The following is a 27683-nucleotide window of genomic DNA, read 5'->3' as shown; positions in this document are numbered from 1 at the left end:
TTTTTTTTTTTTTTTTTTTTTGGTATGTGTACAGCACTGTACTAAAACTTACACATAGCTGCTCAGCAGAAATTATTGATCACAACTAAGTCTTAGTAACTTCAGGGTCCATTGAGAAACAGCTATTTCAGGAATACAGTTCTGAAGTAGAATTGCTAAATTTTAAATCAATCAACATACACTATCTACTAAAATTAGTTATATAAAAATATTATTCATTTAGTTGTTCATATGTAGCCAAGAAGCTCAGATACAGTAAAATGCCAGATAATAAATCTATAAATGCCTCCTAACCAAAAAGCATTTATTTAAACACATTGAATTTATCACTATCTTTCTCTTTAACCACTTTTGTTACCTACACAGCTACCTTTCAGCCTGACATCACTAGTGGTGGCAGATATATATACACATCAATTTGAGATCAGAAAACTAGTAAAAATATCAACTTTTCAAAAAAGGGTGCTAAAAATAAATTATTTTAAGTTTTCTGTCAGCTTTAAAATTCTATAATTCTATGATACAATATCAACCTAAAAAAAACACAAATTTTTAATACAGACTTTAAGCCATCTTTCAGAAAAGATTTAAGGACTCTCACCTGGTATCTACTAAAAGTTCTCTTACATTTGGTTAGAGAAAGAATAAATTGTAACTCAGTCCTTAAACAGCAAGGTATCTTCCTATTTAGTTTTTGGCCTATGAGAAGAACCTGAAAGCAAAATGCTCGACTTTTAAGCTTTTGGGTTTCCAGGCATTACAATGAAAAAATGGTCAGTTATCTGATAAAATACATTGCACATTCTGCACGTTGCTGGGTGGATGTGTTTCTGTTTTAAGGGTAACAAGTTATATTTAGGGAATTAGTATTAAGACATAAATTATATATACACTGAGTGTACATAACTAGGGTAAGACTCATTTGCTTTCACTACATCTCTATGTGGTTTATTTGAGTACATAGCTACCTGCCTGTAGAGGCTACATAGTGGGTGTGCTGAACATCAGCAGTTTGTCCTGGGGTCATCTGCACTACATACAATTATGCTCGGGTCACCTGGGTTATACAGAAAGCCTGGAGTTTTAAACTGTCATTAGAATATTGCGGCCTGATTTTAACAATACAGCACTGCTTCTAATGATCTTAAAGGTAATTCACTATTCAGACTCCAAGCAAAAGATGCAAATGTAGCACTGAAAGCTCCTTATTAAATACCCACAGGCTACATCTCTGTACAATAAGTGGTCCAGGTCTTTTTAGAACATACTAATTAGATGAACAGAGACTCAGAAAAATGCAAAACCAGGTCAAGCAGCAAAAATGGTGAAGTGGTTAAAAAAAAGGCGGGGGGGAAGTGGTGTGTGTTGCAGGGGTAGGGGGGGAAGAAAAGCATACCAAATAACTCCCTGTCCCACCACTATTACAAAATTATCTAGGAAGTAAGATAAATCATGTCAGGTCACTACTGAATTCACTCAAATTAGGGTGGATATTACTATTAAAGTTAAGTTTTAAGTTTATTGTCAGGGATATGCTTAACTGATGATACAATATGATGAATAATACATTAAGCAAAAGCCAATCTAAAATTAAATGTGCCTTAGGTTATCTCCCATTATTATAAACATTCAGAATTATTCTGGTTTATAAATGAAAGCTAATATCAAGAAAATACTTTTTGGGGACTTTACTCTTTAACAGTTACAGATATAGTTGCCAAACCAATGCCACTATAGCTTTATGGAAGAAAAAGAACTCTGATTTCCAATTACTTCTAAATAAGCATGTATATAGATAAAGTTAATAGAGAAATATTACATTTGTTTTTTAAGATGTATCATAATAGAGAAATACTACATTTGTTTAAGATGTATCAAAATTCAAACATTTATTTTCATATGAAATATTTAGACAAGCTGTGTTTTGCTTTTTTTTTTTTTTTTTTTAAATGAAGTCTCCTTGTTTACTCTTAACTTTGTAGAAACTGCAGAGTCTAGTTTTTGCTCTGGCAACTGAGGAATAGAAATTGTTACCAGCTGCCCCAAAACATTAAGATATTATCAACACATTTTGAAGCTTCAGGATTTGTGTTCTTACTCCTCTCTCTTCCATACCCCTCTGAAGATGGCAACACATGCACAAGCCATCTAAAGAATGTGAAGCACACAACAGAGGAAAAAAAGGGCTGTCATCTACAGATTCTCAGATTTTCAATAGTTTTTCTTTTTTTTTGAGAACAATTTAGCTTCTTTAGAAGCACTTACTGAAACCAGCACTTTAGCATCATTCCTTTCAACACCATAGAAATTTATTTTATTAAATAACCTATTGGAGAAAAACTGTTTGGAGCTTTTTTTTTTTTTTGTACAAATCAGTTCCAAATTCAGCCACTTCTATTTTATTACTCATGTGTTCTTTACAAAGACTTACTGTTTTACCTGACTTTGATCATCCACTTTAAGCAAAAAAATTGTACTCATATACCTTAACCAAATTTCACATTCAATATAAAGTAACTATAATACAAATCATATGTATCTAAAAGGAAGTATTAAATCAATCCACTACAATCTGAATTTATAAAATTTAGAACACTAGAGTAGAAGTCCGAGGATCTGGATCCTCACATCATATCTGCTGTACTATTTGGCAGTATCGCCATGGGCAAGCTGGATCTCCCGAGTCTCATTTCCCTTATCTATAAAATGAGAGGAGTGAGCTAGATGTTCCATAGGTTTCCATCTCTCAACAAGTTCAGAATTTAGTTAAGACTCTGATATTATGGTTACAAACTCTAATATAAATGACCCAGTGATTCTCAAATGGATCCTAAAATTCAAAAGGCCCCTACATTCATTTTATTTACTCTCTAAAGCAAATGTGAATCATTATAACACTAAATTCCCTAAAATTTAAGTTGCTTCACATTCTAAAGGAGATTATGAAAAATTTGGGAAGGGGGCGTTTTTCTTCTCTGAGGATCAGGCTGTGCTGGAGAAGTTGGGGTAGAGATGGGGAATGGCGGTGAAAGGACATCCTTATTGGTGAGAACAGTAAGTAGTTCCCAATTGATCAATTATATTATAGAAACTGTCAAAATACTGTCTTAGAAGCTACAAATATGTCTTTCCTGACCAGGAAACCACAGGCCCAAGGAGCTATAGTGCAAGAAGGACTTCATAATATATTATTCCATCACACTTATGTACAGTTGGCTTGAGGCTCGAGTTAGAATGCTTATTTCTAGGCCACTGCAGTTAAAAGGCCATGTCCATTAAAGGATGATGTATTTTGTAGTGAGCTGGGTAGTTCTTCATAAAATGGTTGCCATCTGTAAGCTAATGAAAGTTGAAGTAAGTCACATTAATATCTTAATTATTGTAAGAATGATTAAATGAAATTAATATATTTTAAATTTTATTTACAACATCAGATCCTTAATTAGGGCTTAGTTAAAACTGGCTAGTGGTAAATATATATTCATACAGATTAAGATCTTTACAAGATGCTATACAAATGACAATCCTGGCCATGTCCAATACAGAGTAAACATACACTTGTATGGAAAGCTCCCATAAACTTTGATGCCGTTTCTTACTGCAATCCAGTACTTTTAAATCAGATACTCTCAAACAGCAGTTTTCCCTACATAAACTAGAAGTACAATAGATTTTCATACATGTTTTTTTCCGACATGTGAATACATTTTGCTGGTGTGTGTGACATTTTAGAACAGTTTAGTCCTCCAATTTGTTGAAGATAATTCAAATACTTTAAAATCAAAATAATAATATTTGCCAGAAAAAGGTAACAGTGATAATACTGAAATTTCAGAAGAGACTTCATCAATTTGTTCTCAGAACATCTGCCAATCTAAAAAAGTACTCTTATTTTTTCTGGTAATCTCTATCGTCTTGAGCTTGATCGGATGGTATAACAAGCAAAATATCTTATGAATGTTTTTTGCCCTCAAGAAGCTATTCTAAATGAATTAGTCTTCCACAAAGTAATGAATTCATATTTTAAGATGCTTTTGTAAAATGTTCTATCATTCCAATTGTAATTTGCAACCTAGTTAAGAAATCTTAGCCTACTAGAGGGAGGGAAAAATCTAATGGGGGAATGAATGTCATGTTTGTATAGAAAAAAAAGGGCATGTGAATATAAAGCCCGTATATACTGGTTTTGACAGCACACTGCACTTAAGTGATTTTATTATGCATATTATTTCAAATATTCAATAGCATTTAGATATACATTGAACTATTAAAACCTTTTAACAATGATTAAATTTTTTAAATCACATTAAATTACATGTAATTTCTTGAAATCAATTATAGATGAACAGGAAAGGAAACAGTTAATATACTAATTACAGTAATTAAGAGTTGCCGATTTAATCATAGCTGGGGATATGAATGCTCTAACATTTGTTAGAGTGTAAAAAACAAACCTTTAGTGCAGAGACTTTGTTCACAAACATCTAATGGAGACCTCCTCTGCCTCACTCTGTGCTTCTCTGCTGACACAACAGCAACGGGTTCAGATTGAAGAACTTGTCAGCAATCAGGCAGGAGGAGGCTAATTAGCTTGCAGGTTAATGAGTGTGATGGCTCTTGACAGCATTTTGTTACAGCCTCTACTGTATTTAAACAATAAATGATTACTTATATACAGTTGAGACATTCCAGCCATAACAGCCAAGCACACATTTAGTTTTACAAATACAAAATCAATTCCTTTGTTTCTTAATAAAAAATATAAAATTTGCATTAGTTAAATCTCTATCATATTATCACAATATGATGCTAAGGAACTGAACAGTTTTTAAAAAAGGGTAATAAATACAGTTTATGTAGCGGTATGCCCTTTTGAGTTGAAAATCTCATTGAAAGGATGCCAGGTAAGCTACATAATTGAGTTACTGAATGATAATTTAAATATGGCAGCTTTTTAGTAATGTGGAACAACTTACCTAAAAAAATTCAAGGAAGATTTTTTTCTTACTTTTTTATTCTATGTCTATCTCTGTGAAATAGGTATAAAAGGCACACACAGAGGAATCTATCTGCTTACCCTGTCGATTACTAGAGATTTGAAAACAGGTGGTGAATTAAGGAAATGGCTCTATTGAGAGATTAACCCATTTCATCAACCAGTGGAGAAGGAAATAAGAACATTTTTACAGCATCCCTATAATCCATATATTTAGTGGTAACAGAAATGTCTTAATAAAAGCACTAAGGAAATAAGCGAGTACTTAGCAGCACTTTGATTTACTTTTTAAGGCAGCAAGTATTAAAATCTAAGGACTCTGATTTTTATTTACATGAAAGGAAAATGATGTGTCCAGAAAAACCTTACCTGAGAATTAAACTGAACTTTAGCTTCATAATATCAAGGGAGGGTTATTTCAATTTAATATTCAAGGTTCCCTGGGAATTTGAGAACAGACATGGAAGAAACACCTGCTGAGATTCATACTGCTTTCTAAATTATTTTGCATGCATGAAAATATTATTTGTGTACCTTCTCACTGCTGTATGATGAACATTTGAATAAAAATAGAAAAGTAATAAAAATTTCAAATACGTACCTTTCTAATGTTCTTTTTCATGTTTAAGAATAAAAAGTATTATAGCCATCACAATTATGGTAGCCAATAAATATCTGCACATCAAAAATCTTTGGTAGGCCTGGGCAGATTTAGGGGAGGGAAAAGGAAACTAGTGTAAAAACCAAAACAGTCTGTTGTACAGTTAAAACCTCCAGCTGTAGTGAGTGCCTAAAATTTCCAAAGGGTGAAAGAAATACTGCAAATTCAAAATCTGTAGTTAGTTTATAACTTTCCCTTAGTTATTTTGAATAATAAACCCTTAAGGCCAAATATAAGTACTTTAAAATTTTTACATCAATTGTGTGCTACTTAAACATCTGAATTCTTTATTACAATATAAATATATTTATAATCTCTAAATATATTTCTCCATATTATGTATGCATTCTCAAATAACAAATATACTATTAATTAGCTTACAGGTCTTTCTAGCACACATATATATAGCCTGCTGCACATTTTTTAATTTATACCTAAAGCTGGTTAATATAGATCCTTAAGCCCCAAAGGTCATAATGCTGTGTTAAATTTAGGCAGATATACAAACACAAACTTTTCTTAAATTTTAATCCAATTAAATTTTAGAAAATCAAAATTCTCTTCCTAATTATATGATTAATTGCAACCTAGTGACTTGAGGGGGAACTGACTCCTAGCCAAAATCACGACCCATTCTGGCTGTTTAAATGAGAATATTCCTCACTCTGAAAAATTATTTATAGAAATTTTTTACTACCCTTGTATACTGCAATGTTATTTCCTTTCCCACACACTAGCAAAGTCCATTTTCACAACTGCTATAAAGTGGCATGTTCACAGCTAGTAAAACAACTCAATAAATAGCCTCGCGAAGCTATAGCTGTCTCATATCCTTTCCTCAATAAAAACAGAGGTGAACTGCTTATTTTCAGCAGCACACTATAAGAAGACAGAAGCATTATGACTGCTCATACATTCTGACTATCATTTGCCACAAGCTATATCTGTCAGCATTAAATAAAGCTGCATTATAAATGTAAACAAAACACCCACATCTACAAAATGAGCTGTCCGCCATGGCTGTAGGCATGAATTGAACCTGCTTATTGACTCAGGTTGCTCTTTTTATTTATTCTTCTACAAAGACATGCATTTACTTTACCCTACGAGCACACTAGGTTTCAGGGAGGCAACTAGTCTTGTGCTAGAGCAAAAAAAAAGGCACATGTTGACAAATGCATATCTTAATAGGAATAACATGTAAAAAACTGATTTAAAACATTATCCTAGATCAAAACGCTAAATTGTAAACAATCTGTGGACTCAGACCTCTAAATTTATATTTATGAACTACAAGAAGTAATTTACTATCAAAACAAATAGAATTTTATTTTAAATATCTAATGATAACCAATGAAAGGGGTGGAATGATACTCACACATTGTCCCACCCTCCACACCTTGACTATCCACTGATAAAGTCAATCTTATAAATGAGTGTGGGGAACTAAATATCCTGGGAATCCAACTAGGCAGAGCATATAATTAACTCAAACTGCTAATAAGAAATAGCTTCTGTAAAAATAAACATATCATTTGTAACATGTCTTTTGTACTTTTTCACGTGTTTTACGCTTAATGAAACTGAACATAACCACGGCAATAGTCATACATGGCTTAACGTCCATGTTCTGTGCACAGGATGTTATATGATTTGGATGTTATGCAAACACTTGGGTCTGCAGGGTGCAGGGCTCCCAGGGGCACACGGGCAGGAGGGCTGCTGGACGCATGCGGCCAGGCAGCTCCAGCGGATGCCTCAGGTGAGCAGTTGGCCTGTCTACCCCTTGAAGGTCACAGTAGGGAGGCTCCAGCCACAGGCCGGGGGGCAGCAGGGAAGTGGTCTCAGTTACCCAGCCCCAGGCATATCCCCACTTCAGCAGGCCCTGGCCCTTGATGTCTGCTGACTTTGGGTGGTCGGGAGCAGATTGGGCGCCCACTCCTACCAGCGGCAGGGGCTCCTGTTCCCGCAGGTGAGGGGCTGCAACGTGGGCTTGCTGCTGACTTGGGCTGTGGGCATCCCCCGGAGGAAGCACAAGACCAGGAACGTATATGCGATCCAATCCTTCCCGAACTAACATGTGGCGCATGACTGTATTAGAAAAGGGTAACAAAAACTTCGTGAGCCTAAAAATATTTTGCCAACTTTAAAAAAAAAAATTCTGAGGAGTTAATACATAATTCTGAACCTACAGTAAGTCTACATTCTCATTTGAAAGAAATGTTTAAAAAGAGTAAAGAGGCTCTTTCTGTTATTGTTCTAGGACAGGACATGATGCTAAATAAGAGGACATCTGAAATACAGATACAGTGGATTTCTGGGAGTGAATATTCCAACAGGTGTGCTGCATGTCAAGGTTTTAGTCTATATCCAGACTTATTTTGAAAAGGACTGTCATCATGCCAAATCATGACAAGTGAAGATATGTTTTGAAGACAATCATTACAAACATGGCCAGAGTACACATGTAAGCCATCAACACACAGGCATTACAGGAAAATTGAAATAAGCATTCTTTCGAACAACCACATGGGGCTCTTTTGTGTATGTGATCAAATAATTTCTCAATTAGTTTTCTCCACTAAACTGCTGATTGCTTTGGCCTCATGTAGCCAGAGCTATAGAACTAGGTTAAAAATCAGCCTAAGCAGCTAGAGACTACCAGAAAGATTTCCATATGATAGAAGATCTGAAGGTGTGCAGAGACCAAGGACTCCAAATATGTTAGTCTTTATTTGTCACCCGTTGAACAACCCAAGAGTCGCTAAGAGATCTAAAAATTTATACCTTTGTCCCTAAGTGCAAAATAGTCCACACATGAAAGTTCAGACTTAAAAGCAAGAAGTAAAAAGCAGTGGTTAGAATATTAACACATACTGTCACAACTTACTCTCATGTAGGACTTCATCCTCTATGACAAGGAAAGCATAAATGTTCCTTTGCTTCTCACTATCCTTTATTCCACAGATGGATATTATTACTGCTTTTCCTTTATAAGATAAGCTTGTTAACAAGAACTACAGGATTGCTTACAGCTGCTATCCATTGGGGTAGGTTGCATCATTGTTTATGATGTTTACAGAAAAAAGGGAAATCAGTACAAAGAAATAGTACAGAGTAATTAATGTATTGTAGCGTAGTAATTTCCACTTTCTACCTCCATTTAAATAAAATAAAGCCCAGTAATGCCAGCGTAAATCAGGGGGAGCCACAGGGGAGCACAGCAAGGCAAAGACATTAAAGCCAAACCAAAGCCCTTCTTCACCCAAGCTACTATTATTATTACTTGTGCAAAGCAAATATTCAGCTTCCAACCCTAAATCATTTCAATTCCTATTTCCAAGTATAATTTAATCTTTTCCAGCGACACTTGATGCTTACTTCATCACAGCATAATGACAGATTAAAAAGTTGTTGAATTAAATATTAAAGAGGACTTCAGGCAGTTCTGCATTTTTAAGGAATAACACAGATTGGGGATGAAATGAGAAGCCCAAATGCATATTTTATACCAAAAGGAAAGAATACATATATTTTCCTTCAGGCCACCTACTTTGTAATAAAACACAGGGCAGGTTTTTATTTAGTGGATAAAAATGTGAAATAGTATTATAAGCTTCATATCACTATAATCTCGCACCATACAATGATGTCAAAGCCAATGATACTATGTAACAATAAGATTTTTTTTGTATTTTATTTAAATATTTTTAATATAAGCATATTCATAATTTACCACTTTTGCATTCTGATTTTAAAAATTAACTTATTTGTGGATATTTATCTGAGATAAAAATCTCATAGAAGATAGCATCAAAAGAAACCATTATGTAAATGATTTTATGATAAAACTATTTTGAGCGGGTAAAAAAAAATTTACACCATACTAGTAAACACAGTTCCAATTAAAATGCTGATTAGACTGCTAGGCCTAGTTTTGGAGGCTCCCATTAGATTGAGGTAAAATTGGAGATGAAATGTATTTAACAGTAGTACCTTAACTCTTAAGTGGCACAGGGACAGAGTCAAAATGCAAAATTTTGGATGGCTATACTTATTCTAGGGAGCCCTGGTGGCAACAGTGATTAAGTACTCAACTGCTAACCGAAAGGGTAGCAGTTGAGAACCCCCCAGCTAATCCTCGGGAGAAAGATGAGGCGGTCAGCTTCTGTAAAGATTACAGCCTTGGAAGACATATGTGGGCAGTTCTACTCTGTCCTATAGGGTAGGTATAAGTTGGAATCGACGGCAATGGGATACTTATTCTGATATATACAGAGAAGGATATATAAACACAGTTAAAATTCCAAGGACCCATGGATCACTACATTTGGTATATTTTCTTAATTTGTTGTTTTTTAAAAAAGAGGTTTTTTTCTGAGGCTCAAAAGAAAACAAATTCTTGGTTCACTGTGAACTCAAGCAATTTGACAGGGGTAAAAATGAATCTTGTGATCATTTTACTTCATCTGTGTAACTACAAATTGCAATTTTTTTGTACATCATACATTTTTGCACAATAGTTATAAGTACTTTCTCCTCTGCTCTTTTCATTTCACTTACTCATTATCGATATTGTCTACCCATTTGATTGAACCACATGAAACTGCTATTTTGATAAGTAAAAAATGGTTGGATATTGGCAATTTCAAACTGAACACTCATTTTAGAAAGTTACATCTCATTACCATTTGAAAAGAGAAAAAGTCATTCACAGTAATATGTTTTAAATAATAAGATGTAACTTAAAAATATCTACCACATAGAGGGAGCAACATTTTTCTTATAGGTCAAGGAAGCAAATGATATTTGTTTGTGAAGTTTATTTTTGGAATAAGTACATAATATAAATGTCAGATGTGAATATTAAACATTTTCAAGTAATACATTTTATCTAGTTCATACATTAAAAGAAAGAAAGAAAAAGATAAAGGTAGTAATTTGTTTTTTTCAGAAATTATAACTTTGGTTGGGATACAGCTAAATGTCATCATGGCTGGCAACTACACATGGCCTTGAAACGATGGCCTATTTCCTTTTGGAAAAAATTTGCAGTGCTATTGCTCTTAGCTGAACGTGACAGGATTTACTCATGAAGTTCTGCACGTACAATCTTTTATTTTAAGGTAAAGTACAAAATATGAATGTGGAATTGTTTTGCAACTCTATAAAGAGAGCAAGGCTTTTAAAATTATAATCTTCTTACTCTTTCCAAATCTCAGCGTTCTGTTGTTCTACTGGCATGGATACTGGCCAGTCATTCCTTGCAAGCATACAATTCTAAGTTCACATGATTAAACGTATAACCTACACTACAGAAATACTTCAGTTTTTGCAGATATTCTTTAAAAGTGAAAAAATTGAGAAAAGCATATTCATCCTGCTTCCACCCTCATTCCCAATACTTCCTGACTAAAGCCCAGTCACTAGGAGATGGGGGAGGTAACAGTAACAAAAAGAGCAATTTTTCTATGGTTTCCATATTTAAATTCTGGAAAGCGCAGTAATTTTAATTTTCTGGAATGCTTTCCACACAGCAATAACGAGGTAATAATTTCCCATCACCTAGGACATAGTAGGTACTCAACAAATGTTTGCACAATTAAATTCCCTGCGGAATTCCCTATGGAATTCAGTCTCCCATTGAAAAAACACGGCCATTAAGTTAGGATGCTTCCGGGCCAATTACTGTGGGAAACCTTCCAGATGTTTCATATTTATGGTGAGGGGTTACAGAGTTATTTTTCATTAACCACCATTTTCCCAGTGTGTCCATGTTTTATAGCCGGTTTGGAAAATTTTTCCCAACCTTCTAAAATGTTCACGTGGTGATTATGCCCTTCTCCACAGAAGATACCTAGGTCAGCAGCCGCCCAGATATTTGAAATCAGGTAAATCCAGACTACATGGTCGCCCTACTGCAAATCAAGCTTCTGCTTTGTAGTTCAAAGGCACTAACTTTCGGACTCCGGTTCCGACAACGGGCGGCTGGGCATGAAGCGCCTGTTGCCCTCGGCCGCGGCAGAAGCTCCGCCGACTACCACCCACCAAGGTGCAGCCGGGGCCGCAGCTCGCACACGGGGCCTCTCCTGGCAGCTCGCGCACGCCGCGCCACTCCGCCCACGGCTCCCGGGGCGCGCTGGGGGGCGCGGGCGGGCGCTGGGCGCGCCCATTGTTCTCCAATGCTCGGAGCTGCAGCCCGCGAGCCTGCGGGCAGTCCAGGATGCCCCTCCCGCGGCCGCGCCGGGAGGCCCTGCGCCCAAGCCCTGCTCCCCGCCGCGGCGCGCCCCCGCCCCTCTGGCTGACAGCGAATTCTCACCGCCCTGACTGCATAATTAATGTGAATGGAGCAGCCTCCTTGTCATGTGCGGGCTCTTTGGGTTTACTTTTGTGCGACACTTACACAGGAACATTAACTAGAGAAAGCAGCATCACAACAGGGGTGGAAAATCAGCCTGTCGGGGACTCATTCCAAATGCTACGGGAAGCGAAGCTGCTTCAAGATTGTTTCATCAAGGCGATTGAGAACAAAAACTACTGAGGAAAGAAAATTCGGGCTTACACTGAGCTCCCACATATCCATTATTTCTCTCTCTAGAATCTTTAGGAACGATATATCTGACACATCTTTATGCAAAACTAAGGACTTGAGAAAAGGGGCGAGGTTACTGCGTGTGTGCAGTCCAAAGAGCCGTGGCTCGGCCTGTGCGTGCACAGACGCCCTTGGACAACCCACAGCCAAGCAGGAAAAGACCAAGAGACCCACCTCTCCACGGGTCAGTGAGTTACTCCGAGAAACTACCGGTAATCGTGGGTGACCCTACACTTAACTGAAATTAAGGCAGACGTCCATGGGGATGCTAAAGAGTCCTTCAATAAGGTGAAAGTAAATGTGAGATGTGCCCGATTTATATAACCATTATTCCATCTCCAATCAAATTAAGGAAATTTTACTGTAGTATGTGGTCGCTGACTTTTTCTTTCCATAACCTGCCGTTGGAGAAACTACTTCAAAGTCAAAATAAACAGCAAACTTGCAAAGCACATTTTACACTTCCCCCCTAAAAGTAAATCTTTTGAAGTAACATTTAATACTCATAATCATCCAAAACATTCCATACTGGGTGTGTCCCCTTTTCCAAAGGAGCTGAGACACGGACTTCTCAAACCTGCATGGAGCCTGACCTAAATTAGAACCCAATCCTGCTGTATTTTTTAAACTACTATTTTGGCCTGCCATTAAATGATAAAAAATTAAATAAGAATTTAGGTCTAAAATGTACACATTTACTTAAATTCATTTAGATTTAAAGAAATAAAGAATAAATTTATGAACAAATAATCAGTTGCATTAAGGCTCTAAATTTTTTTTTTATAATGCTAAGTGATCAAGTTCAATCTTTCCTAGTATTTAGATTTTACACAACTTAGGGGAGGAAATGAAGCATATTAGAAAACAAACACAACAAACCTTCCACAAGAAAGAAAAACTGTTGCAAATTTTCAACTCTAAAGTATGTTAGCTATTGTTAAAGAAAAAAAAAAAAGATCAAATCTTTTGCCTCTCAAATAATGCCATCAACCGAGAGTATTTGTTTCAGGAAAAGCATGTGCGCCACCTTTCCTCTCATGTAACAGAGTGACTTAATCCTGAATGTATTCGAGGAATTCCTCCACACAAAGAGGTCAATTGTAGGCCACAGACACCTTACACATATTTGCCTATTAAATGATTGAGAGCTAAATCCACCTGTATGTCTTTACTGGTTTAATTAAGTGTATGTACAATAACTGGAAACAATACTTTTATCCATTCAATACACTACACGTCAGAAGAGATCAAAATGATCAAAATGAACATGCTGATCAAAAGGTTTACTTTAGACAGGAAGCAGACCGTCAGACCATTATTACAAATTAAAAGTATTATATTCAAGTCATTCTTAATCTCCTAAAAATGAATAACTCTTCTCTGCACATTAAATCATTTTCTCCATAGAAGTAACATTTCTTTTATGTTGAAATGTACATATTCCTTCATCATGCTTTAGTTCTTTTACTAGAAGTCGTAGAGGTTTATTCCTCCACATTCTCACCAAGTTTAACCTCCTCTCTCTTTACATGATATAATAAACTTATCACATATTTAAGTAAAAGTTCCTGCGTTTAAAGATGAAAACTCACAAACTGATTATGCACAAGTACTATCTTCCAAATCTCATTTAACCGCACTAAAAATTCTTATTGGCATTCTGTAGTTAGTAACTTCTATATTAACAAATGCTGCTTTATGTCCAGTTACTATGCTTGGTAAATATAAATTTACCCTTATTTTCCAACAATGACTAAATTAACCTTCCAATTCTAAAACTTATTTTTTTATTTTAAGAACTTAAAATATCATGTATCAAAATATCAGTTATGATCTGTTTTTAAAAGGACATCGAATTTAGGATCAGTACACAAATGAACTATAAACAGAAAAGTCCCTTGTGATACTAGTGTGAAACCTGCAGCTCATTGATTTTGTTCTTGATAGTATGCTATTAAACTGGCGAACATGCTGACCCTGTGTGCAAAGGCAGAATTGTGCATATGCAACATAAAGTTAAAAAAGAGCTTCAAAATGACTGTTTAAAACTGTAGGCTATGAAACCTTCAAATACAGACAAGCATTCCATAGTTTATTTAAAATTGGCAACCACAATTTAACAAGCTATTCTAACAAATGATTAGCATAGCATGTGCTTTTCTTTAGCCATCAATTATGACACAGAGTAATGCAGGGCACAACTTAAGTGTCAAATTACAATATGCTATACAAAACCACTTTGCAACACAGCTTTCTGTTTGCTTAGCAATTACTACAGAGCACACTGCTTTTCATGAAAGGAATTGGTCAGAACTGTTTATAAGAATTACCACAAATGTTTATATAGTTATATTACAAAGATTTAGTTGACAATTTCATAAAATTTCTCTTTAACCTTTATTAAAATGGCTGGGTAATCCTGTATTGGTTTAAAACTGTGCATACAACCTAAAAGGTCTGGTCTTTTTATTTTTAAAATAAGACTCATCTGTGATACATGACAGAAGTAGAATAGTACTTGTTCAAGACCAAAGTATGAAAAATCTTTTCACTAATTTGTCCACTAACAAAATTTAAAATTTTTAATATTTGAATTACTGGTATAGTGAAAATTAGTGAAATCTGTAATCATTCTGAAGACAGAGCAATAAGTCTCTTTACCATCCTCAATAAGAAGACGAACAGGAATCTGAATGCAAAATAAACATGTAGAATTTCAGAAATGTGATTCAGGTTGTAATTTACACATAGCAGTCACCGTTTCTTTCAAATACCTGATCTATCAGTGGTGAAAACGAATAAAGGTTATCTGTCTTAATTGTAGGATCATCCATTAATTCATAAAACTCTTATGTGAATACTTAATGAGAAAAGGGAAAAAATAACACAAAACAGTTTTTAGGCTGTTTTTTCTGTTCTACTGCTGTCCTTTTTCCTGCATTTGCCTAAAGGCTCTCAGTAAATTACACTCCCAGTAAATGACTGTAATTTACCCGTTGAATTCCCTTGTTCAGGAAAAGCACAAAAACACATTCCAGCATTTCCACAGCTCAAATTTACCATTCGGGATGTCAAGAACAATCCATGGGCAGTAATTTGAAACTGTTTGAACCTTCAAATGAGGGAAATTAGAAATGTTTTGAGAGCTAAGATTTTCAGTGAGGAGATAAAAACCTGATAAAAATCTCTAACTGTTCAGTTCCTTTCTTCCCCCTCCCATATTAGAGGCAGAGGCCTAAATAAACCATTCCATGGTGGGTTGTGAGAGAGTACTATAGAATATAGTGTTAATAATATAAGTCAAATTTACATTTACTAGGTTGATTCTTTTTTTTAAATAATACAAACTACATTAATGTCATGCTTAATGTTAAACGCATAGATCCTGTGACTTTTCTATCACAACTTTGTCTCCCCTTGCACTTGAAATGTAGGCCATCACTCAAATTAACTTCCTCCAGTACAGCTTATATGAGCAAAGTTATAGATTCAGGGCCCCGGATACCCACCAGTCACTGTTAAAAAACAAAGACATCCTATTGTTATATTTCAATATAGAGAAATCCCACATACAAAGAAATGTAAACACTAACATGAGTCAAAGTTGAATTGTATCACATAATATTTTAATATTTAACACAGGCCAACATATAGAATAAACCAGCATAATCCCCTATGTAAATACTTCCTTACTGCTGTAAGACACACACACACACACACACACACACACACACACACACACACACACACTAGAGTTAAGAACATTCAATAACCAAAACAGCCTATTTCGCTCTGTCTAAAGGCAGGTTTTCATATGGCAAAATGGTTATAAATCCTCATTATCCTAAATAAAATTACAGCACTTTAAACATTTCCAGGGAGAACATTCTCTCTTCTAAACAACTACCTTAGCGAGTAATAGGAAGCAATATGGTTGCACTTGTGTCACAGTTGGAAGCCTTTTTAAACTGTCGCCCTGCTAGCAAACCGATTCTACACATTAAAATAAATGTGTTGCTTATTTCAAGGGGAAAAATCATTTATAAAATCAAGACCATTATTAGGATATTGTGACTTACTTCCTCTTTAAAGTGAACCAAAAGTACAGACAGCAATGATCTTTACAAGTTCACATAACTTCACTCTCCATCAGTTTCGTCTTAGAAGAAAAGGTATTCTTGAAAGATGAGGCTTTGTATACCTAATATTCAATAACCAGCCTATTGCCCAAAACATTTCTGATTACAAATTATGTAGGAAAAAAAACTAAAAAACTTTTCAGTATAAAAAGTGAAGACTTTACAAATATCTCCAACTAAATGATATAGGCCATTAAAAAATACCATGCGTGTATTTTTATCTAATTGAGACTATCTGACAAGTGCATTCTTTTCCCAATAGTTGTGTTGGTATCAAGCAGTACCCAGCTATTATAACAGCTGTATAATGACTGTAACAGATTTGTAGTTTAGATAAGTTTAATATCAGACCTAAGCTGCGTATGTGGGCCCAACTTCCTGTTGTGCCTTGAAGTTCAAAGAGAAAAATTAACGTTAAGTGTCAACCATTCAGTGGGCAAATGAATCGGGATGCTTTTCTCATGCTTAATTCTGTATTTAATTGTGAAAAATATACTAGTAGTAATATAACAAGGAGCCCTGGTGATGCAATGGTTAAGGGCTCGGCTGCTAACCAAAAGACCAGCAGTTCGAACCTACCAGTGGTTCCATGGGATAAAAGACTTGGCGATTTGCACCCATAAAGATTACAGCCTGAAAAACCCGATGGAGCAGTTCTACAGGGTTGCTATGAGTTGGAATAGACTCGACAGCACACAACAACAGTAATACAACGTCCTTACATGCTCATTATCTAGGTATACAAGGGCCATATGATTTTTAAATTCCACACAGATGATTGATGAGGTTATACATTCTGAAATGAGGAACCATGAACATCTCTTACCAAGGATTTGCTGGAGAATGCTGCGCTCCATTGAATGTTTGCTTTGCTTGTTTTAAAAACGTTCCTTGTAGATTCTTAAACATTATTTTTGTTAGCATTTAATGTCAATTATTTAAAATTTCTATAATGTCAGCTTTTCTTAACATTTTGGAGTATGTATTCAATACAAAGACTATTTCCTGCACACTGTGTACTACCATGCTTAACTGGGAAAGGCAACAAGTAATAAAGTAATTAACTCCTCAAACAAGACACTATATGTTCTGCTGTTTTTCTTGATTGAAATTTTCTCAGTTAATTTCTAGACAATCACATCATCTATTTCATAATTGCAAACCTGGATGAATTGTTTCTAAGAGTTACTTCATGGTTCATGCCAACAGAACCTATGAATGCATAAAAGCTCCTGTTTCTAATGTCACTGTTACCAAGCCAAAAACAATTATAGTCATTTGAGTTATGGCAACCAATAAACTTAGATAATCACCATATGCAACATAACATTTTGGCACTTGAACTTAAAACTCTTGTAGACAACTATAGATTGCTTCTAATGCAGAGCACTCTTAGTCCTACCCAAGGCTGCCAATAGAAATGCCAAAGCTGCTGAATACTGCGCATCCTAGTAATGCTGTCAGTAAATGGCACATTCACACAGCCCCCAGTCCTCTCTTCCCAGGCATGGTCTTCTCCAGCTGCAGCTTAATTTCCTGTGACTTGCCTAATTACTGTAATTAAGGATTAATTGCCATTAATTATTCACACATAAGCTCATCGCAAATCATGGGGTAAATGTCTTATGAAAGCTGCCATACAAGCCATGTATAAACACACTGGGATGCTTCAGGCAGGCAAATCTATCACTCAGCCCTCAAGCAAATCTCTGTGCTTCTCTTACAAAAACAGCTATAACTCTCAGAAACTCGACAGTCTTTTCAGGTAAGCATTAGGTTACAAAGCATGTTTTCCTGTGGAAGCCACAACAGTTTTATTAGTACTGTAAATGCTGTTTTATCTTTCCAACTGCTATTTTTATGTTTCCATTTTTATTCTATAGTGCTCAGTTTAGGACAACCAGTTGCTTCAAGGAGGAATGTTTACAGTTGTTACTTTCCCCCATCACAGCTTGAAATAGTTCCATGTGGTTTACAACATATGACCATCAACTGGGATCAGCATGCTAACTACCCCCCAAAAAAGAAAAAAAAAACAAGTCAACTGATGGGCATTTGATTTTCAAAATTCACAATTTCTTTCCTTGGTGTAAAAAAGCCATAGCACATATTTAATCACTGCTAGGGTGGTTCCTTAAAGGCAGGCTACCAGCTCGATACATACATGGTACCACTGACAAGAATGACTGAAAATGGCAGGAAAACAAAATAGTCTCATATGGATTATTCTAGTATTAGTTGGGTTCCCTGTTTTCATGACAGCATCTGGTATTTTCACAATTACAAAATACACACATTACATAAAATCATTCCTTTGGCAAACTAGAAAGGAAATCATTTCTTCCAAGTGTTTCTAATAGACCTTGAGCTGATAGGGAACTTCAGAATCCCTTAGCCTAGAAATTCATACACCAACACTTCCTTCTAGTTATTTAAGTTCATCATGTTTGAATAGTTTAAAACAGAAGAATTCATTTTAACACCAAAGTAGAAGACTATGTGTCTTTTAACACATAGTTAAAAGACCTAAACTATATCAACACTATGTATTATTACTGCCCTAGGAAATTTAGGTCCAAGTAGGCAGAATGTTGTTCTAATTGTTAGTTTCTTTTGCAGCAAATTAATGCATGACACATTTTCATTTTGGTACATGTTTGTGTGAGTTAAACATTTATGTTAATGGACCTTCTGGCAGATTTCTAATGCTTCAAGGACTCCTCCAGAACAGCAACTTTTCAAATACATCATTTAAGAGTTCTTTTCCCATTTTCTGCAGTACCTGAAATGGTGATATATAACAATTAAAATAATTTCAGTTTTAAAGTCTAAGTTTAAAATCTACTGCTTAAATAACTACAGATCATATCTACATTCAACAAATACCAATTAAGCTTACAGAGCCACTGGCTGTCCAAAATGGAAAAAAAACAAAACAAAAAAAACAAATTTAGAGCCTCTACTGTCTAGTATCTAATGACAACATATATTCAAATCACAATTTAACCAAGCCTTAAGGGGGAAAAAAAAAATCATTCTTTGGTTCCACAAGATTTCTGTAGTGATCACACAGTGTGTTTCCAATACCCTTCAGAATTTTCTTAACGAATATCCAACCACCCACTTAAGAACAGGATCAATGTTAGGGACCAGATAGCTGAGGATGCAGCCCATGTCGGGTATATTTAACTTCTCTTATCCTCTCAAGCAATGAAAAATGCAAAAATCCTGATAATATCCCTTATATGAGACACAAGTCTTTTTCTATAACACTAGATTTCTAAAACTAGAATAATACTTACAAAGTCTTAAATTTCTTCACTGCTGAATTACATATGTAATCCAGAACTATGAAGTATGGAATTTAGTAAATATTTGATAGTGACAATGGTTCCTCCCAAATCCATTTGGACCACCCCCTCCCCAAAATATTCAAGTAGGAGATTATTCAGAATTTATAATTCTGAACTCTTGCATTCCTAGTGAGATGAGAATTGCTATATATTTAAAATATAATTTGACAACACACTTCAGGAAAATTCACCAAAAATTGATTTTGGTAGAAATGTATAATTATTTGCCAGTGACAATGATATAAAATTGAATTAAACTGTTCCATTATTATTAGTTTTTAAATTTACCTAAAGTTCAATACTTTAACTTAGCTGTCATTTTACCAACTTATTCCTATGCCCCATCCTAGAGTCAGCAGCCAGTGACACAGAGAGCTGTTAAAATCTACCATCCCAACACACAGCTTTATCATCAGTGTCATCTAATTGATACTTCCCTATTTTTGTCACCTTGCCTTGATACCAGCTGCCAAGCTCTGCCATGTCACTTTCCATTTATGGACTCCCAAGTCCCTTGATCTGACTAATTAGAGTTTATGTGTTAATTGGAGTAAATACAAAGATGGGAGTCACAGGCACAAATTTCAAAGCACAGCCATAAATTGAAGAGCTGATAAGCAGGGAGAAGATGCCTTCATGGAACAAGTGTCAAGTTTATTTTATCACTGGAAAGACCCAGAAATTTTCTGACAAAGTGACATCCTTAAGTTTTTGAAAAGACTTAATGAGAAGAGGAGCAACCAACACATTAAGAATATCGCGCTGTAGCAGAAAAATACACAATACACTTAAATTCAGTTCAAGAAGGCAAAGCTCTCTTTTGAAAATTACTGGAACTGTTTTATTCAGTAAGACAGTTTCTTATTTCTACCTTATTTCACAGAAAAATATACACCTTGCTTTTAATTTCTAGCAAGAAAAATCTAAAAGAAAATTCAGTATTTTGAAGATCACATGATATGATTTCAGTCAGAAAATGATATTTTCATTAACATTTTGGATATATTAACACTTTTGCTGCTACAAGACAACTGTCTGATTTGAAATAATTACCACAAATGACAACAAAAAGGTTTTCTGAATACTCTGCAGACAGATTTAGGATACTAGATTTCAGACACATATCTTAAACGTCAGTTAAGACTGAAATGAATTTAGAAGGACTATGCATGATTTCTGTATAATCATAGAGTGTTTTCCTAACACCCTCCAGAACCTTCTTTACAAAAACACTACTGTTTGGAGATGCTGCTTTTTCTAACATCTGGTGAGGAGGAGCAAAGTCAGATAATTAATATGAAAAATAACTGAAAAAGCTGGTAAAGTCTTTCTTTGCCTTTTTGCTTTTATAAAAAATACCTGATTTCATACCTGATCAATCACATTTAGTTGGCAAAAATGTAATGGGAGGACTACTGCACCTGTTATAACTGTTGTATCTTTTGCAACTATCTATAATTGGTTAATAATAACAATAACAACAACTACTACTATTATAATCATTTATATAGGACTTTAAGCTTGCAAAGAGCTTTTATATGTATTATCTGTAGTTAAGGTAACTAACAGAAGATAGGTAACATGTAAAACATACATATCTAAGGATTTTTCAGAGAAAATACTCAAATTGTTTTCAAGCTGATAATCACTTAGCCACACCAGAATAACTTTATCCTGTAAAAGTATCCATGTAATAATACAGGTACTGAAAATAAAATTAATAAGAATAACTACTGTTCACATGGTGTTTCTCAAAGGCTGTATTTAATACTGACGATACAGGTACATCAATAATACTTCTGAAACAACCTTTCCTTCCCTTTCTTTATGTCCTTACTAATCAATAGAATATGGTATTCCTTATTCTATTAGCTTAAAACAACTTAAGTTCTATAATTTGAAGATATTCCTTAGGTCAACCTCATGTTTCTGTTTCAGGATTCTAGCCTCCTTTAGTATTCTGAACTCACTTGCCACAAATCTGAAATTAACCAATTCTTCTAGTAAACAGAAAAGACATCAGAATAAATAAAAGACCTTTTTATGAACAATAATATTAAAAGCAGACCTTAGGTAATTACGATCAATTCTTACTGGGAATAAAATATACTCGCAAAAGCAATACTGTCTGGAAAATAATTTGATAGTAGTGCTTAAGACTTCTGAAATATGTGAAATACATGCATAAATTTCATTTAACTTTTTTCCTGAGAAAAGTCTGCTTGCTTCTAGTGATGTACATCAATTCAAGAAAAATATTTTAAATTCCTACATACGAAGTTAAAAGTTTACATAAAAACATCTGAGACCCACATCACACATTATAGTGTTATCAACTTCGTATAACTTTTTAGAACAAAACTATCCTGTAACTTAGTGCGAGGCTTTAACTGAAAACAACCAAGCTAATTTCTACAAATTAACAGATGTCCATGAGAAACAGTAAGAAACAAAGAAATGCGTATGTGAACATCATCAGCATCCAAATGAGTTTCTTGTAGGACTCTTTAAAGCACATCTGATCTTGGCTCTAGACTGAAGTCTACCTTTCAGCTTGCAAATGACAGTGTCACCAAACACTGTCCTTCCATCAATCAAGCTGGGTCATGAATATACAAAAGGCAGCAGAGAGGCTGGCTACCTCCTGCAGTTCAACTTGGCCTAATTATCTAGGCCTTTCTTTTGGTTACAGTCTGAAGGGTATACACTCAGTCAGCTGCTGGGCAGCCGGAGGCCTAATCAAGAGAGGTTATGCATACTGACCCTTATATGGACATCCAATGCAAGTTAAATGTGAGCACCAAATGTCATCTTTCTTATTCATCATTATGAAATTTCCCTCCCCTTTAGAAATACCAATCTGCTGCCATTTTCAGACACTCCTCTTACCCCCCTCCAAGCTGTCATTTCACTGTGCTTGCTGCCAGTTGAGTGAATTAGCATTCTAACTGATGTGCTGCTCTTCTCAGACAAATCCTTGAGCTGCGTTAGCTAATGACTTCTCTCCAGAAAAAGGAACTGATAGTCAACCATTGATAAAAGAGATTTCATTTCCACAAATCACAAGCAATTTGCCATAATGGAGGCAAAACCAGTAAAGAGTTACTACGGTTGTCCACTTTCCCTTGTGTTTTTCTCTCACTCCACTACCAAGAAACAGCCATCACCACTGAATGGAATATAAAGCTGCTAACCAGTCAACTGCAGTTGGATATGATGGTGAACTCAAGGCAAGACAACTGATTAACTAAAGCACCGGTGGGATAGAAAACAGGCAAACAATGAAGAGTCATTCTCTCATTTAGTCAAATTGAGGTTGAGTCTGTAAGAAGAGAAATTGCCCCAGTGCCCAGCTTCATTTCACGCATATGATAGGTGCTCAGTATCTGTTGTTGCTGAAGATGATGTTAACGATGATCTTGTTGTTAGTTGCCACTGAGTCGATTCCAACTTATGGCAACCCCATGTGTGCAGAGTAGAACTGCTCCATAGGGTTTTCAAGGCTATTACCTTTCTGAAGCATATTGCCAGGCCTGGGTGGGTTCAAACCGCCAACCTTTCAGCTAGCAGTCGAGTGCTTAACTGTTTGCACCAGCCAGGGACTCCTTAACAATGATGATAAAGAAGATCAAATGTATGTAGCTAAGGCCACTACTAAGACTGTGATGTGGAAATGGAGAGATATGTTCAGATTCTGGAAATGTTACGGAGCGTGATGTGTAAAGTGGAAGTAAGATGGGAATAAAATAAGATTTCATTTTTAAAGCAGGAGAGCTGTAAAAGATAAAAATTCATTAGTAAAGAGAAAACTAAGGAGAGACTTTATAGATTATACTTACGTATAACTTAATTTCTTTATGTTTCTAAACATTTACATGGTTCCTTGACATACACACCAAAGAGCTAATGGCACCTGGCATAGAAAAAGAACTACAGTGACTAGGAATTAGCAAACCTGCAAGTCTTAGAAGAAGCACTGGAAAGCCATGTTCAGCTGAAATTGCAATCCTACCTAAAATAGGTGAGGTGGGAATATGGGAAAACGCTACTTTAGGGTGAGAAAATAATCTTTCATGGCTAATATGGAAGGTTTAATTACCACGGTACTCTGATTTATTGGTTTATAAAGTCAACGTGCACTTATTCAACAAATGTTTATTAAGACTGTTCTATATGCCAATCATGTAAGACTTGTGTTCAAGTCTCTGGGGGTCACAGAGATGCCATGTTCCTGTCCTCAAGGATTTTATAATTTCACTAGAAAGACAGATACGCACATATAAAGAATAAAATAACACAATATTTAAATATAATGTATATGCAATATAGAATAGGAAACGATATTGTATTCTTTAATTACATTTCTTAACAAATAATTGTTGTTGTTGTTGTGACCCCATGTGACAGAGTAGAACTTCCATAGGGTTTTCTAGGCTGTAATCTATGTGAGCAGATTGCCAGGGCTTTTCTCCCACAGAGCCCCTGGGCGGGTTCGAATCGCCAATTTTTCAGTTAACAGCTGGGTGCTTATAACTGTTGCACCACCAGGGCTTCTTAACCAATGATTACTATTGTTAAATAATAATAAGTGGTACATAAATAAAAGCCAGGTGAATGGTACAGAAAATAAGTTTTATGATTCAGAGAAGGGAGGAATCCTAAAGGAGCTACAAAACATACTGATTAAGGAAAGCTATAAAACATGGACTACCCTGAAAGATGGGTATAGTACAGAAAGATATTATGGGGAAAATATTTTTTGAACTGGAAAGAATTATTAAACCATGAGGCAGAAAATAAGCACGTGTCCTTGAAGAAAGTAAGCAGACCAATCTGAGTGGGACCAAAGGTTCATGTAGAGGAGTAGTAGAAGCTAAGTTTTGAGTTTTTAAACTGGATTACGCTTTTCTTCAAAATCTTACACTTTTCCTTTAAAATAACTAAAAGAACAAACATAAAGCTTGTTCTAAGCTCATCTTCCTAGCTCTTTTGAACTTATTCTTATCAGGCATAGTATTGTACTTTATTCATCACTCTTATCATCAGCATCTAACACAGTCCCTGGCATATAGCGAGTACTCAATAAATGGTGGTTGAATGGATAAAAGAATAAAGCTCCAACTTACAAACAGTCAAGATTTCCAAGCTAGAGTTTGAACTTTACCCTACAGGCAATGGGGAATGATAAAAGATTTGAGTAGCTTGATATTAAGCAGTATTGAAGGAAACTGTATTAGAGATGCAGTCTGGCAGCAGGATGTCAAAAAGATTGAACCAAGAACTAGAACCAAAGGTTCTAGCTAAGAGGAAATCAGAATAATCTAGGCAAAAGATGATGAGGTTCCTGAGAATGGAAAGGACGGATGTAAGAAATGTCTTTTAAAAGGACCTATAAGATCTGCCTTCAACTTGAGGTACAACACGCACATACCAAATTCAGGTTTGAAATGTCTAGATCCAATCCCTCTGGTAAATACTTGACCTTTCTACCAAGTCACCCTATCCCGCTACTGTTGTACATGCATCCTCACTACCTCCCAAAATATCCCTCTTGTTGTGTAGACACTGTTATTAGATGGTCCTCACTCTGGATCAGACAAAACCTATTTTCTGTATGTAACTCAGTAAGTTTAATTCTGTTCACTGTAAACATAAAAACTAAGGCTCCCTTTTCACTATATACTAACCTTTCAAATAGTTGAAGACTGTGAGTTGATTCCATTCCCACTAAAATCTTCCTTGATAGAGACAAACCCTGGAGCCCCCAAATGGCACAAACGGTTAAACATTCAACTACTAAGCGAAGGGTGAGCAGTTTGAACCTACCCAGAGGTGTCTCAGAAGAAAGGCCTGATTATCTGTTTCCGAGACGTCGCATCCTTGAAAACCCTATGGAGCAGTTCTAACCTACAACACATGGGGTCGCCACGAGTCAGGATCGACTCGACAGCAACTGTTTTATTAAAGAGAAACCATACACCATATCCGTCATGGATTGAATTATGTCCCCCAAAAAATGTGTCTATCAATTTGACTGGGCCATGATTCCTGGTATTCTGTGGTTTTCCTATAAATTGTAAATCCTGCCTCTATGATGTTAATGAGGGAGGATGGGTGGCAGTTGTGTTAGTAAGGCAGGACCTAATCTACAAGACTGGATTGTGTCCTGAAGCAATCTCTTGAGATATAAAAGACAGAAGTGAGCAGTGAGACAGGGGGACCTCATACCATCAAGAAAGCAGTGCCGGGAGCAGAGCGCGTCCTTTGGACTGGGGTCCCCGTGCCGAAAGCTCCTAGTCCAGGGGAACACTGAAGAGAAGAAGGCCGACAGAGAGAAAAAGCCTTCCCCTGGAGCTGATGCCCTGAATTTGGACTTTTAGCCTACTTTGACTGTGAGGAAATAAACTTCTCTTCATAAAAACCATCCACTTGTGGTGTTTCTGTTATGGCAGCACTAGATGACTAATACAATATCCCTAAAGATATGGTTACATATCCCTGCACCATTCCTATACTTGTAAGTCTTCTATGAGCACACCATTTTAAAAATCCCTCTTGAAATGTGGGGTCCAACAGCGCAACATAATACTTCCAGAAATGGTGATAAGAATAAAATGCAATAGGATTATTACCCCCTTTCCCTTGTTTGGAAAATATATTTAATGTAACACCCAGAAATAAGCACAATACTTAAGAATTTAGATCAAAATCAGAATACCACTTCCTCTTAGGAAGGCCCTGCAGTTATATTAAGTGAAAATTGCCAAACTTTGAAAGACACATCACATCACCGTCTCATTTAAGCTTAGGGTCATTTAAATCTCCTTTGTGTGTGTACGTGTGTTGGTGTTATACCAAATCTGAACTGATTTTAATAATTATTTACCAACTGCTGCTCAAATGCCAAACTTTTTCTTTCAAATCTATCTCTGCACTTGTGCTCTTAAGTGTCCTTTCCCTTTCCTATCCAGGTATCCCTCCTAAGCACTCAAAAAAAATCCTTATTTGCAAGTTGTTCATTATGGCTTTATTTATAATATTGAAAAGCTAAAGACAACTGAAATACCCCAGAATATATAAATATTAAGAAAGCCATAATATAATCAATAAAATATAGTCAATAAAATTTTTAAAAAGAATTGCTAACATGGAAAGTGTTTATGTTTCAGTATTAAGAGAAAAAACCCCACAAATTTATAAAAAAAAGTGGTCCCAATTATAAAAGAAAAATATACAATAAAAAAAGGAGACTGGGAAGAAGTAAATTGGTAAGTTATTCTTCTAAGGGGCAATTTCACAGTATCTATTAAAAAAGAAAATGTGTACCCACGAGGACCTAGGAGTTCCATCTATCCTAGAGAAATTCTAGTATATGGGCCAGGGAGCAATATATGGCTCTTAGTCATAGCCAAAAGCAGATGTCTCCTGTTACTTGCTTTTTAAAATCAGTAATATATTTTTGAGATTCATCCACATTAATTCGTGACTGCATAATATTCAACTGAACGAATATAAAACTTATTTATCCATTGAGCATTTGATGGTCTTTGGGACAGTTTTCTTTTCTTTTTTTTTCCATTATAATACATGTCTCTACATTACATGTGCAGGTTTTTCACTAGGATATATACCTAGGAGTGGAACTGCTAGTTTATAGGGTATAAACTTCAATTTCATCTCCAACTTTACTAGATATTGTCATATTATTTTCCAAAACTTGTACCAATTTATATTCCCACCAGCAATATATGAGAGTTTCTGTTGCTCCACATTGTTGCCATATTTAGAATTTTAAATGGAGTTCTCTCTCGATGAACGTCCCATGAGCACCTGAAAAGAATGCATATTCTACTGTTATTAACCGATTGCCATCGAGCAAATTCCAACTCATAGCGACCCTATAAGACAGAGTAGAACTGCCCCATAGGGTTTCCAGGGAGCA

General features: G+C 35.6%; 1 protein-coding gene and 1 long non-coding RNA gene across 3 annotated transcripts in view; both read right to left on the bottom strand.

Annotated features, from left to right (window-relative positions):
• PBX3 (PBX homeobox 3) overlaps nucleotides 1-27683 on the bottom strand; it is a 243511-nt gene that overhangs the window by 64181 nt on the left and 151647 nt on the right. The gene's annotated exons all lie outside the window — the stretch shown is intronic.
• On the bottom strand, nucleotides 2352-11719 carry LOC111820448 (uncharacterized). The gene is made up of 2 exons (XR_002823993.1): nucleotides 7603-11719; nucleotides 2352-5697 (listed from the first exon to the last, which is right to left on the bottom strand). It is a non-coding gene; the product is annotated as an uncharacterized LOC111820448 (long non-coding RNA).

Source organism: Trichechus manatus, unplaced genomic scaffold (genome assembly GCF_000243295.1).
Source record: "Trichechus manatus latirostris isolate Lorelei unplaced genomic scaffold, TriManLat1.0 scaffold00038, whole genome shotgun sequence".
NCBI lineage: Eukaryota > Metazoa > Chordata > Mammalia > Sirenia > Trichechidae > Trichechus > Trichechus manatus.
Note: the sequence above shows the minus strand (reverse complement) of the source record. Positions and strands in the feature narration are given on the sequence as shown.